At 38.1% G+C, this 12,223-nt stretch overlaps 1 non-coding gene across 1 annotated transcript; it reads left to right on the top strand.

Annotated features, from left to right (window-relative positions):
• Positions 1–8,958: 8,958 nt before the first annotated feature.
• Positions 8,959–9,062, top strand: LOC133305568 (small nucleolar RNA R71). The gene has a single exon (XR_009750768.1). It is a non-coding gene; the product is annotated as a small nucleolar RNA R71 (small nucleolar RNA).
• Positions 9,063–12,223: the final 3,161 nt, after the last annotated feature.

Below are 12,223 nucleotides of genomic sequence, written 5' to 3'. Positions count from 1 at the left end.
ATTCACGGCTTAGAGGAAGAGAGATTAGGAAATATGATGAGGGTGGGTTTGGTGTGCGGCTGTGGTTAGGTAGCGTAATGGGTTAGAGAGAGAGGAGATTAGGGTTTTCTTTCTGATCCCTTTAGCTTCCCTTTCCTTTAACTTGGGCCTTCCACCAAAAGATCCAGCCCAATTCCTCCTCTTATCTTCTTCTCTTCCTTTCCCTTTTTTCTCTGGGCTTTAATATTTTAGGTCCGGCCCATCACTTCCTTTTTGCTTTTCCTTTTTCTGATGAATGTTAACACAATGGGCCTGTAAAATAACAAGTTTAAGCCCATTAGAATTTAAGCCCAACATAAATTTTTGGGGTATTTTAATCACAAACATCATTCATTTCTCATCAATTACACTCTAAACCATATGTTCTAAGTCTCTTTTAAGAGACTTATCACACCCCCAAACTTAACTTGTTGCTTGTCCTCAAGTAACACAAGAAATTAGTTCCACAATTTAGTAAATTAAACATTCTTCTCAACCAGGAAACAAATTTCAGCACAATTCAGAAATATTCAAACCAATCAGCGCTTCAAATTTTTCATAAAGAACATGGAACAGAGGGATGTATTTAATTCAGCAATCAGTCAATCACAAACCAGGCAGCTTAGTGATCCTTTATTCCATAAAATTACTCAGCAGGCAGTGTGCAAAATTCAAATGCATGAATGTCTCAATGACTGTAAAATAATGACAAAGGAGATCTTGAATTTTTTTTTATTTCTTAACACAGCATGCAGAATTTTTAACAATGCAACAGAGATGGCAACTTTTCAATTCCTCACTTAATAAAACAAATATTCACTCCATGCTCAAGGATTCTGTTTCTCTCAATCCAACACTGGAAAAAGATGTAACATAGGCTTGTTAAGATGCTCTTGTCTCTAAAGTGATGCACAGACCTAAGCTCAATCAAAGGGACTTGAATAGGTTGTAACTTGGCTAAGGTGAAGGTGGAAAATTTGTGGGGGATTGGGCTAACTTAGCTATGATGGAAATGAAACACAATTATGAAGCATAATCAACTAATTCACTGGCTGCTACTTTGACTGGTATTTTTCTCTTTTTGAAAATCTCTTCTTCTTTTTTTTTTTTTTATTTATGAAATCAAACTTTTCATTTTATTAGCAGTCTCTTACTTTCTATTCATTTTTTTTTTAAACAAACAAAAAAAAAATAACAAAAAAAATAAAATAAAAAATATTGCTTCTTTTTCTGTTTCCATCGTAACTAAAAGGTGTGGTAAATTGTGGGATAAGATAAAATGTGGGTATGTGAAAAGAAAAGGTCAAAGGCTCAAAATGGGTTTTCAATGGATGATGATCTATGGATGGCTTTTTGGTTTGAAAATGGTTAAACAAAACAACAAATTGCCCTCATCATTTTAAAATTAAGCAAGTGCAACAATTCATCAACTGAGCATCAAAGCAAGTTCTGTCTCACTAACCCAGTGGAGACCTCATAAAAAATGTTGACTGTGTAGGCTCAATGACTCACTGTGTTGGGTCTAGTCACCATCTCTAGTGTCTATTGTTAAAACACTCAAGCTGCATTAATCAACTAAATTTCTCAACCTCTCACTGCCTTTTACCCATCAATCATTTAAAACACTCATATCACTCTTCATCCACACACCTGCCCTGAGTTCTTTTCCTTTATTCAAATTCTCAGCTGCTTAGTTGTGATACTGACCACTCATTGCTAAACATCACACTCCTCAAATCCATTCTCATATCCAAAATTCCCTTTCACCAAAACAGCAAGTATATACAAAACAGTTCAAAACAGCACAAAATCTCTTCCTAACTCAAAACAACCAAACCAACAGAAAACTTCATACAACTCTAAAAACAACAAATCCAATCAAAATAGCAACTGAAACATAGGAAATTAATTCAAACTAAAAAATTTCTAAAGAGCAAACATGGTTTATGGTGCACCAACAAAATACTCTCCCCCAAACTTAATTTCAACAGTGTCCTCACTGTTGTGCCTCAAACAAGTTACACAAATGAAAATTTTACAAGTAGGATCAGTGTAACCTGAGGCCAGAAGAAGTTCTGGCCTATTTCTCCTGATAATCTGAGTCCCCTGACTCAGATTTATCCACATCTTCAGATTCTGATTCAGAAGATTGCATTTCTTCTTCTTCATTGTCACTCACTTCCTCCATGGCAGCTTTTGTTCTTGGCCTTCCCCTCTTCCTTGAGCTAAATGGGTGGCCATGTTCCTTTGTAGGTAGAGGAGTTGTCTCTTGCCTTGTAGGTTGGGGAGAAGGAGGATTGCCAGCAGCTTTTGCCATGACTTCTTTTACCTGTGGATCAACAAATACTGAAGAAGGTGGCCATGTTAAATCATCAGGAAGTGAAGGTAAACCAGGAAAATTTGCAAAGGTATTTTTCAAAAAATCATTCAAGACTCTGTCCCTCCCTACAATGTAATCATGAAATCTGGCTCTATTATACATAAAAGTGTAAAATTGATCATATGTTTTCTCAAACAGCAAGTCCATTTTTTTGTTATGATCTTGCATTTGCATGAGCACTTTATGTATGTGAACCAGATTATTATGTAACCCGCCTGGGAAAGGCTGGTCTTCAGTGGGAGGGACCATAGTCTCCAAGTGATTTGCAATATTTTCAGCCTCCTGTTGCTGAGAACTAGCAACATCAGGGACAAATTTCCCTTTCTTTTCTGGGGGAGAAGACTGAGTCTTCTCCTCTTCAACTACCCCCTTCAACTTTTCTTTTCCTTCTATTTCCAACTTTTCTTTCTCAACAGAGGGTGCAGCAATGCCCTTTTTTAATTTAGTAATGATTCGCAGAGTTATAGCCTCACTAACTTTAAAGAACACATCAGCTTGGTTTGCTGTGACACCCTTTTTCTTGCATAATTGTGATATGAAGCTAGGGAACCGTAGCTTGCCTTTCCTACCCCCAGCACAAGCTCCAATTCCTCTAAACTAATTTGGCAGCATCTACTGGTTTCCCAACCAATAAACACCACAACAACACAGCTCTATCCTTAGTCACTAAATTTACATGAGTGGTAGGGAGCAATCTGGCTCTAATGAAGTGGTACCACGTTTGAGCTTTTTCATTTAGAAAGTGTTTTTGCAGAGTATAGTTCTTTTCCTTTATCTCCCATTCAGCCCCAGGGACTGCTATGACCTCTAATATTGCTGCCATGAAAGCAGGATCATGCTTCTTGACATGCTTGGAAAACTCATCTTTAGAGGCCTTCGGTAGGGAAAAGAATTCCCTAATAACCTTGGGTTCAAAGGAAACTTTAATGCCCCTGACACTAACCTCAGTTTGACTGTCATTTAAAATTTCTGCATAAAATTCTCTTACCACATTGACATTAGCCGCATCCTTAGGATGCAGGTAAAACTGTTCCCAATGTTGAATTTTTACTACTTCATGCACATATTCAGGATAAGAGGCATTTTCCTCAAATCCCTTGTCAGGGGTAGGGTCCCTAGCAAGCATAGTCTTTTCAAACCTTTCTATTGCTTTTTCACATGTGAAGGAGGAGAGGGAAAAACTCTCAGGATCAGGTGTGTGAGGTGTAAGCTTTGGACTGTGAGGTCCTCCACTACGCAAGATATGTTTTCTAACCATGATGCCTAAAAATATTAAAACAGCAAATTGAAATTACCAAAAACAGAAAAATAGCAAAAATAAAACTGAGTTGATACTCAGACCACTCCCCCAAACTTTATACTGAATTTGCTTCCAGAAATCAGCAAACAGAATTCGCTTAACACCTGAAAACAAAAAGAATGAGAGTGTCAGGACTCAGATATTCTATCTACAAAAGTTTTTTTTTTTTTTTTTTTAACAACTTTTAAAAACAGTAACTGAAATATATACAAAACACAACAATAACAAAGCTTAATTTCTGATTAGAGTCTCAAGCTAGACTCTTCACTGTTCGTTTGTTTTAATGGTGGGAGGGTCAGCAAGAGATATTGAGATTTGAGCTTTCTCAATTCCCTCCCCCAAATAATTTTTAAGCCTTTGACCATTGACAGTGAACTTGGTCCCATCTTTCTCATTTAAAATGTCCACTGCACCATGTAAATGGACTTTTGTTACCTTAAATGGACCAGACCACCTAGACTTTAACTTTCCCGGAAAGAATTTTAGCCTAGAATTAAAGAGCAGGACCTGTTGTCCCTCAAAGAACTGCCTATCTGAAATTTGCTTATCATGCCATCTCTTCATTTGTTCTTTATACAGCTTGGCATTTTCATAAGCATTTAATCTAAATTCATCCATTTCATTCAGTTGGAGAATTCTCTTTTCTCCTGAGGCAGTGGCATCAACATTCAATTGAGTAGTAGCCCAGTATGCTTTATATTCCAACTCTAAGGGTAAATGACAATTTTTACCAAAAATCAATTTGTAAGGTGAGCAACCTAAAGGTGTTCTATAGGCTGTCCTATAAGCCCACAAGGAATCATCTAATTTCAAGGACCAATCCTTTCTTGAAGGATTCACAACTTTTTCCAGAATTCTTTTCACTTCCCTATTTGTGACTTCTACTTGCCCACTGGTTTGTGGGTGGTAAGCAGTAGAGACTTTATGCTTAACTCCATATTTAGCCAAAAGGGCTTCAAATTGTCTACTAGCAAAGTGCTTACCTCCATCACTTATAATGGCCCTTGGAGTTCCAAATCGGGTAAAAATATTCTTTTTCAAGAATTTAATTACCACTTTTGAATCATTTGTGGGTAGGGCAGCAGCCTCTACCCATTTGGAAACATAGTCCACAGCCACCAATATATATTGATTCCCGAAGGAAGGGGGAAATGGTCCCATAAAATCTATGCCCCAAACATCAAAAAGTTCTATTTCCAAAATTGGCTTCAAAGGCATTTCTTGCCTTCGAGACACATTGCCAGTCCTTTGACACCTATCACATTTATGGACATAAACATTGGCATCCTTGAATAAAGTAGGCCAATAAAAACCAGATTGCAACACCTTTGCTGCTGTCCTTAGACCACCAAAATGACCACCATATGGTGAGTCATGACATTGCTGTAAAATTGCCTCTTTCTCTTCCTCCAACACACATCTCCTAATTATCTGATCAGCACATTTCTTAAACATGTAGGGTTCATCCCACAAATAAAACCTACTGTCATGCACCAACTTCCTCCTCTGTTGGTAACTCAACTCTTTAGGAAGTTCCCCACTAACTAAATAGTTAGCAAAATCAGCATACCATGGGGTTGTGTTGGAGGTAATTAAAAATAGCTGCTCATCCGGGAAAGTTTCCCTAATGGCTTGCTCAACTCCCACATCATTTTTCTGCCCTTCATTAAGCCTAGACAAGTGGTCAGCCACTTGATTCTCGGTTCCTTTCCTATCTTTAATCTCCATATCAAACTCTTGAAGGAGAAGAACCCATCTAATCAATCTAGGCTTAGAATCCTTCTTTTCCACCAAATATTTTATGGCAGAATGGTCAGTATATACAGTGACTTTGGTACCTACCAAATAAGATCTAAACTTGTCAAAGGCAAATACAACAGCCAACAGTTCTTTTTCAGTAACTGTATAATTCAGTTGGGCTCCATTTAAGGTTCGGCTAGCATAGTAAATAGAGTGAAAAACTCTATTTTTTCTTTGTCCTAAAACAGCCCCCACTGCCCAATCACTTGCATCACACATTAATTCAAAGGGCAGTGACCAGTCAGGAGCTATTATGATGGGAGCAGAAATTAATTTCTGTTTTAGCTCCTTAAAGGCTTTGTGACAAGCCTCATCAAAATGGAATGGGGTGTTAATTTCCAGCAAATGACTAAGAGGCTTTGAGGTTTTGGAAAAGTCTTTTATAAACCTCCTATAAAAGCCAGCATGCCCAAGGAAAGACCTTATCCCCTTTATGTTAACAGGGGGTGGCAATTTTTCAATTTGGTCTATCTTGGCCTTATCAACCTCTAAACCAGCCTTAGAGATCCTGTGTCCTAGAACTATGCCTTCCCTCACCATAAAATGGCATTTCTCCCAATTTAGGACCAGATTTGTCTCTTCACACCTCTCAAGAACTTTTTCCAAATTTCCTAGGCATTCTTCATAAGAATCCCCAAAGACACTGAAGTCATCCATGAAGACTTCCACAAATTGTTCTATCATGTCAGTAAAAATTGCCATCATGCACCTTTGAAAGGTGGCTGGTGCATTGCACAATCCAAAGGGCATTCTCCTAAAGGCAAAGATGCCATAGGGACAAGTGAAAGTGGTCTTTGGTTGGTCTTCAGGAGCTAAGGCTATTTGATTGTACCCTGAATAACCATCTAGAAAACAATAGTATTCCTTACCAGCCAATCTATCTAACATCTGATCAATAAAAGGCAAAGGAAAATGATCCTTCCTAGTGGCCTTATTGAGTTTTCTGTAGTCCATACAGATTCTCCAACCAGTGACAGTCCTTGTGGATATTAATTCTTTTTTTTCATTCTCCACAACAGTGATCCCACCCTTCTTAGGGACACACTGTACTGGGCTGACCCAGTTACTGTCAGAAACAGGATATATTACCCCAGCATCCAACCACTTAATTATTTCCTTTTTGACTACCTCTTTCATGATTGGGTTCAATCTCCTTTGCTGCTCCCTAGAGCTGCTGGTTGGGTCAGTCAACAGAATTTTATGTGTGCAATAAGAAGGGCTAATACCTTTTATGTCTGCTAAAGACCAACCTATAGCCCTCTTAAATTTTTTTAAAACAGTCAGCAACTGTTCTTCCTCTAGCACAGTGAGCAGATTGGACACTATGACAGGCAAGGTATCTTTTTCTCCTAGGTAAGCATATCTAAGATGGTTAGGCAGAGGCTTAAGTTCTAACACAGGGGGTTCTTCAATTGAAGATTTGGGAATTTTTAATCCTCTCTTGGCCAATTCTAATGACTCAAAATTTTTATTTTTCCAAACCACATCAGTTTTAGAATTCAGCCACTTAACTACTTCCTCAGAATCAGTTTGACTGATTTCTAGACCCTCAAAACCAGAATTTTGTAAAGGGTCTAATGAGGACTCATGCAAAAATTTATCTTTGACTACACAGTCAATGATATCTAGTCTAGAACATTCCTCAATGTCTCTTGGGTATTTCATGGCTTTTAAAATATTAAATTTTACTTGTTCCCCATTCACATTCATGACCAACTCACCCTCCTTAACATCTATGACAGCCCCACCAGTGGCTAAGAAAGCCCTTCCCAAAATAATTGGAACCTCTCTGTCTTCCTCATAGTCTAAAATTATAAAATCAGCAGGTAGAATGAATTTATCTACTTTCACCAAAACATTCTCTACTTTCCCTTCCGGATAAACTAGAGACCTATCAGCCAACTGTAATGTGACAGTGGTGGGATTAGGCTCTCCTACTTTCAGCTTTTTGTACACACTCAAAGGCATTAAGTTGATACTAGCAGCCTAAATCACACAATGCTCTGCCTATGTAGTGGTCTCCTATGGTACAAGGGATTGTAAAACTTCCTGGGTCTCCTAGTTTAGGAGGTATCTTACTAAGAAGATATTGACTGCTCTCTTGTGTAAGAGCAACAGTCTCAAACTCTTCTAGCCTCCTTTTTCTTGAAAGAATTTCTTTCATGAACTTTACATAAGAGGGCATTTGTTCCAATGCATCAACAAATGGAATGTTGACATGCAACTGTTTTAGGAGGTCTAGAAATTTCCTAAACTGATTATCTTGCTTCTGCTTTTGCAACCTTTGAGGAAAGGGTGGTGGAGGTCTTTTTGAAGCAGCAGGTGTCTCACTATTTGGCTTAGGGGTCAAACCCTTTTGAGTAGGTTTTTCAATGGAATTATTCCCTAAAGGCTCATCTATAGAGGGCTGAGTGTCTGATTCGACCAAAATGGGTGAAGAGTTATTGTGCACAACCCCTTGGGGGCTATTATGAACAACAGAATTCTGAACAGGTTCAGAATTTGCATCCTTTTCTTTCTGCATGTTCTCCCCTTCTTCTTTTTTTTTAATGTGGAAGGTCTAACCACAGCTTCTGGCTGATTTACAGATCTGCCATTTCTAAGCTCTATCATATTGCATTGCTCTTTATTTCTCCTAGGCTCTTCAGTGTTACTAGGCAAGGTACCAGGAGGTCTGGTATTCATAGTGTTTGCTAAATGGCCTAGTTGGGATTCTATGTTCCTTAGGGATGCTGGAATACTTTGCACAACAGCTTCCAAGCTGTTTTGCTTGGTCTCATTCTTAACCAAATATTCCCTTAACAAAGCTTCTAAAGAAGAGGATGGAGCAATAGGCATCTCACTAGGTTGAACAACAGCTTGCTGCCTTGAAGTTTGTTGGTAATTCTGGGTAGGAAAAGGTATTTTTGTTTGGGCATTAGAAGGACCAGCTTGCTGCCCCTGCCCTTGAAAATATTGAGGCTGTTGGTTCTGCCTCCATCCCTGGTTAAAGTTATTGGGAAAAATATTTTGGTTTCTATTTTGGTTTCCCACATAAAACACAGATTCTGGGTTGGATGGGCAGCTATCATACAAATGGGGCCCACCACAGCAAACACAAGTTACACTTGTGTTTATTGCATTAACTTGAGGTTGGGTCACAGGTATTTGAGGTGCAGGAACTTGGGATTGGGATAATCTTGCCTCAATGGTTTGTCCTTGGGTTCTCACTAAATTGGACAGTGCATCAAACTTGGCTGAAAGAGCTGTTACAGGGTCTATCTCATGTAAACCAGCCACTCTCCTTGGCTGATTTCTCTCTTCAGGCCATTGGGCATAATTTTGAGTCATTTGTTCTAACAACTCATGGGCTTGGTTAAAGGACATAGTCATAAACATGCCATTAGCAGCAGAATCTGCCAAGGCCCTGTTTTGAGTATTTAGGCCATTGTACAGGGTTTGTAACACTGCCCAAGAGGGCAAACCATGATTTGGGCATTGCAAGAAGGTTCTTGTACCTCTCCCACACATCCACTAGTGTCTCTCCATCCCTCTGCATGAAGTTAGCAATATCACCTCTAGTTTGCACTATCTTATTAGAGGGGAAAAATTTCATAATGAATTTCTCAGCAAGGGTGTGCCAATTGGTTATAGAGTTGGATGGAAGGGAGTTCAACCATTCTTTGGCTTTGTCAGCCAGTGAATGAGGGAAGAGCTTCAATCTTAACACATCATCCGAGATGTTAGGATTCCTAAAAGTGTTGGCCACTTCTATGAAATTTCTAAGGTGCTTGTGTGGGTCTTCCATCAACAACCCATGAAACTGCCCCATGTTTTGAAGCATGGTGAACATCACCGGTTCTAATTTGAAGGGCACTCCATTCACAGGTTGGGCGATGCTTGGATCTAACTCATCCAACACAGGTATGATGAAGTCCATCATGGACCTATCATTATCATTTATAACAGGTGGTTCCCTTATCCTTGCAGGTCCTCCTATCCCATCATTCCCATTTACACTTCCTAAATCCTCCATTTCTTCAATTTCTAGAAGTGGAATTTGCCTATGTGCTTTCTGGGCTCTTCTCCTAACTCTAAATGTCCTCTCAGGTTCAGGGTCAATTGAATATATGAACGGGTGTGGAGTTGCACTCATGCACCCCTTTTAACTAAAACAGGTAAACCTGACTTAGCTAAAACACCTAGATTACTAACCAACTTTTATGCAGAACAAGCAAAAAATAAACACACAAGAACCTGCAAGCAGAAAAGTCCCAAGACAGTTCACAGCCTGACGGCTTTATAAGGCAGTAATAACTCACCCTCACACAGGGTGGAACTAATAATTAAAATAAAAATGAAACTAAAAAAAAATTAAATGACATAAAATAAACAGAATATGAACAGAACAGATTTTAAACTACCAATATTCAAGATACTATAGAACTAATAACTAAACAAAACTGAAACAGAATTCAAATGAGCTACACTAAAAACAGAAGAAGCAGTTCAAAAATAGCAATCACACAGAAATCTGATCATATACGCCTCGATCCCCGGCAACGGCGCCAAAAACTTGTTGCCTTGCTAACAGTTGTGCAAGTAATGCGCGCAAGTATACGCGACAACAAGTAATATAGGGCTGTTATAAGTCCCAGTTATCGTTCCCACAAGGATCGTTGGCGTTTTGAAATGACTAAAATTTGTAATTGCTTAAAACTGAGTTACTATTTGAAAATAGAAGAAATAAAATTGTAAAGTAAAAATAATCTAGAATGGACCTAAAACACTACTGTTCACTTTTCTTTTAAAATTTTATGAATTACTTTCCTAAGTTATAAAATAAGAATGAAGAATTAAGCAACTTAAATGACAGATGTGACAAAAATTTTGAAAACAGAATACAGATTGAAATATGAAATAACAAAGGAAATTGGAAAATCTGAATTGATAAAGAGGTTTAAAAAGGTGGGTTGAGTTCTGGTTCTCCTTCCCCACAGTGCTTGAAAAATAATTTGATTAACAAAAAGCTCATCCTAAGATTCTCAGTTAACAGAACTGTATTGTTAATTTTAATCTCTTAAAAATTATTTTATCCCAAAGTTGCCCACTTCCATATCTCTATGCCAAGTGGGATTAGGACTCTTGAGACTCAGGTCCAATATTACATGAGGACTCATTCATTTCTGAATTGAGATCCCTTAGATGATTTCTCATCTAAGTCCATGTGTCTAATGCAGAATCCAGAATTAGTTGTTTCTCAACAACTAAATCCTAACCAAACCTCTGACATTCGGCCAAAATGCAGATAATTTTAAACATAAAAAAAAACATTAAACAACTGAGATATAACAATTAAAACCAGAAAATCAAAGATCTAACAAGCACTGAGGTTTGGGTATCACCAAAACCCAACCTCTAAAAAGTTAGCCACTATCCATATGGATGAGGCTTACACACAGTAACACAAAACTAAAGAAATTACAAAAAAGAAATGCTAGAAAATAATTTACAGCACTCGCCTAACAACCAGCAATTTCAGTGCTGTAAATGCATGTATCGAGTTCATCAGATGAACCAGAATCTCATTACAAAATAAAAATTAAAATAAAATAAAAATGGTGCAGAAAGCAAGAACTAAAAAAACGATAAATCAGAATCAGGAATGGGAAGAAGGGGCGCTTTGACTCACTCCTCTTTCCCTTTTTATAGGGTTCCTTTCCTTCTTTGCGCAATTTTCCTCTCCAGCTCAGCAGGTATACACGCGCTCCTTACGCGTTACACACCAGTGGTCCCCAATCGTTCCACAATCGCATCAGATATTCCAAATGCAATTTCGCTCCGCACTCGTAACAGCATCCACATCACTATTCTGTTGGTGTATGGCTTCTAGAACAATGGCTAAAGCAAGCTGTGTGGTCACAGATGGTTACAATAATCACACTTGGACTTTGATTTGAGTGGCTGGTGGTTTGTGTGGGTCTTTCAGAAAAATGATTCACGGCTTAGAGGAAGAGAGATTAGGAAATATGATGAGGGTGGGTTTGGTGTGCGGTTGTGGTTAGGTAGCGTAATGGGTTAGAGAGAGAGGAGATTAGGGTTTTCTTTCTGATCCCTTTAGCTTCCCTTTCCTTTAACTTGGGCCTTCCACCAAAAGATCCAGCCCAATTCCTCCTCCTATCTTCTTCTCTTCCTTTCCCTTTTTCTCTGGGCTTTAATATTTTAGGTCCGGCCCATCACTTTCTTTTTGCTTTTCCTTTTTCTGATGAATGTTAACACAATGGGCCTGTAAAATAACAAGTTTAAGCCCATTAGAATTTAAGCCCAACATAAATTTTTGGGGTATTTTAATCACAAACATCATTCATTTCTCACCAATTACACTCTAAACCATATGTTCTAAGTCTCATTTAAGAGACTTATTTTCTTATACTCAAACCAAAGAGTCAATGGTGAAGAGATTGGAAATGCAAGGAGCTTCATTTTCCCTTGTTTTGTTGTATCTTAGTATGTAAATCAGGAATCAGGATCACTAATTGCCAATATTTCCACGATTAGGATTTTATATTTATAGGATTAAGTATTATCCCACTAAGTTATATGTTGATGTACTATGAGTTCTGTTTGTATAATTTTCAATGTTGATCTCTAATGAGACCCATATTTTACGTCCATTGAAGAAGTTGGCCTGTGATTTTTAAGGCGTAGTCATATTGAAGGTTTGGTCAGTGATATGATACTTAAAA

Source organism: Gastrolobium bilobum, unplaced genomic scaffold, assembly GCF_033153095.1.
Source record: "Gastrolobium bilobum isolate Gb01-03AN ecotype WA unplaced genomic scaffold, APGP_CSIRO_Gbil_v1 utg1221, whole genome shotgun sequence".
Taxonomy (NCBI): Eukaryota; Viridiplantae; Streptophyta; class Magnoliopsida; order Fabales; family Fabaceae; genus Gastrolobium; species Gastrolobium bilobum.
This window is presented reverse-complemented; position numbering and strand designations above follow the sequence as displayed.